The sequence below is a fragment of the Ictalurus punctatus genome, chromosome 23 (assembly GCF_001660625.3).
Source record: "Ictalurus punctatus breed USDA103 chromosome 23, Coco_2.0, whole genome shotgun sequence".
Taxonomy (NCBI): Eukaryota; Metazoa; Chordata; class Actinopteri; order Siluriformes; family Ictaluridae; genus Ictalurus; species Ictalurus punctatus.
Genome location: NC_030438.2, coordinates 20,548,723 through 20,551,222, shown reverse-complemented (window position 1 = coordinate 20,551,222; position 2,500 = coordinate 20,548,723). Strand labels below are relative to the sequence as shown.

The window sequence follows — 2,500 nt, the reverse complement described above, 5'->3', positions numbered from 1 at the left end:
ACACACACACACACACACACACACACAGACAGACAGACAGACAGAGAGAGACAGACAGAGGGTGGGACAGTGTGTCTGTGTGTCCACACAGCTCCAGGTTAATTCTTCTCCCCGTGTCCATGTGGGGTTTCTCACAGCTCTCTGGTTTCCTCCCAAAGACAAGGCAGTAGGTGGACTGGCTATGCTAAATTACCCCGAGTGTAAATGTGCGTGTGTGTGTGTGTGTGTGTGTGATGGACAAAGTACATTAACCTTTAACACCCCCCCCCCCCCCCCCCCCCCCCCCAGGAGGAAAACGTTCTTATTGTAACTGAGTGAGAATCAGGAATTCCAGTGTGCTCAATCCGGGGATGCAGGACGTGTCTCTGCCTGTTCCTCTGCCTGTTCCTCTGCCTGTTCCTCTGCCTGTTCCTCACAGTGCTGAGCTGCAGGTCAGATTCAGCTCTAAGCTGCTGCAATTAAATAAACAAAGCCTTGTTATTTCACAGAGAAAACGATGTTAAAGATAACATTACAGTGTAGAAAGACCGCATTCCTTCTTTTGCACCTCCACACACACACACACACACACACACACACCATTAACATGTAATTCACATCAGTGTGTGTGTGTGTGTGTGTGTGTGTTAACTGGAAATGTGTTGCATGTAAACATCTTATTCAAAAAATCTAATGAAAGGAGATATATGCGTATACTCAGTTCACAAGGAATTGTGGGTGCTAACAGATACTTATCAGGTATTTATCTTGAGACTTGTCGAGAGAACGGGAACAGGTGAGCGTCACGCAGTGCCTGCTGGGTAATGTAGTTTATGTAGAGTAATTATGAATCGCCCAGTACCTGATATGGAGAAGGCAGACAAGAGTTCCTGCAGATTGTGAGAAGTACCGGTGCACAAGAAAAAGTAACGGTACTCCAGAGAGTAAGATGAAGTGCGGGTACTCTGAGCACGGCCTTAACAGCAAACAATTATACCTTTAGTATAACCACTAACTTAACCAGTGCTGACCGGATAACAACAACTGACCAGAAATCGAGCCCATAGTCCATGCAAGGAATCATGGGAAACAGGAACAAGGTGTTTTTTTTTTTTTTTAACAAAAGAGCCTAAATGTTTCCTTTTGGTCAATGAGGTTAAAGTCATATTAGAGATTAGGATTAGAGATTAGATCTTAATATTAGAGATTAGGGTTCAATATTAGAGATCAGGGTTAGATTTTAGGGTTAGAGATTAGGGTTAGATATTAGAGATTAGGGTTAGATATTAGAGATTAGGGTTAGATATTAGAGATTAGGGTTAGAGATTAAGCTTTGATATTAGAGATTAGGCTTAGATATTAGAGATTAGGGTTAGAGATTAAGGTTAGATATTAGAGATTAGAGATTAGGGTTAGATATTAGAGATTAGGGTTAGATATTAGAGATTAGGGTTAGAGTTTAAGCTTTGATATTAGAGATTAGGCTTAGATATTAGAGATTAGGGTTAGAGATTAAGGTTAGATATTAGAGATTAGAGATTAAGGTTAGATATTAGAGATTAGAGATTAGGGTTAGATATTAGAGATTAGGGTTAGATATTAGAGATTAAGGTTAGATATTAGATATTAGAGATTAGGGTTAGATATTAGAGATTAGGGTTAGAGATTAAGGTTAGATATTAGAGATTAGAGATTAAGGTTAGATATTAGAGATTAGAGATTAGGGTTAGATATTAGAGATTAGGGTTAGATATTAGAGATTAAGGTTAGATATTAGATATTAGAGATTAGGGTTAGATATTAGAGATTAGGGTTAGATATTAGAGATTAGGGTTAGAGATTAGGGTTAGATATTAGAGATTAGGGTTAGATATTAGATATTAGAGATTAGGGTTAGAGATTAAGCTTTGATATTAGAGATTGGGGTTAGAGATTAGTGTTAGATATCAGAGATTAGAGTTAGAGACTAGAGAATAGGGTTAGAGATTAGATTTAGGCGTAGCATAGAATTAATTACCGACATTATTAATGATGTGAATTGAAGGTCCTCATAAAGCTATTACAACAAATGTGTGTGTGTGTCTGTGTATGTGTGTGTGTGTGTGTGTGTGTGTGTGTGTGTGTTCAGTGCCTGATGAAGGACAAATCAGACAGAATTCACCAGGAGAAAAGTATTTATTGGAGGATCAGCGCCGGCACTGAGAGATAAAACACACACTGCAATACAAAACTATAATTTAACAACATGTACAAAATGCAAATATAAAACTGTACATAATTTTACAATTTAACAATATTTAAAATTTTCCCTACACACTGAAACACACACACACACACACACACACACACACACACAGTCACATACATTAGAGTGATAGGAAACTGTTAAGTAAAGGAGGACCATGTGTGTGACTGATACAGTCATGATGGGTGCGTGTGTGTGTGTGCGTGTGTGTGTGTGCGTGTGTGTGTGTGTGTGCGTGTGTGTGCGTGTGTGTGTGTGTGTGTAAATTGTGCGTGT

General features: G+C 38.9%; 1 protein-coding gene and 1 long non-coding RNA gene across 3 annotated transcripts in view; one reads left to right on the top strand and one right to left on the bottom strand.

The window, feature by feature from the left end:
* LOC128628987 (uncharacterized) overlaps window positions 1-2,500 on the top strand; it is a 6,231-nt gene that overhangs the window by 2,990 nt on the left and 741 nt on the right. The window contains exon 3 of the long non-coding RNA XR_008393288.1: window positions 2,108-2,500. This exon is cut by the window's right edge and continues 741 nt beyond it. This is a non-coding gene — a long non-coding RNA (uncharacterized LOC128628987). The remainder of the gene's footprint in view (window positions 1-2,107) is intronic.
* LOC108261200 (nuclear receptor coactivator 7) overlaps window positions 2,136-2,500 on the bottom strand; it is an 8,113-nt gene continuing 7,748 nt past the window's right edge. For both annotated transcript variants that reach the window (XM_053674712.1, XM_053674713.1), the window contains one exon: window positions 2,136-2,500. This exon is cut by the window's right edge and continues 193 nt beyond it. The gene's annotated coding sequence lies outside the window, so the exon portion shown is untranslated.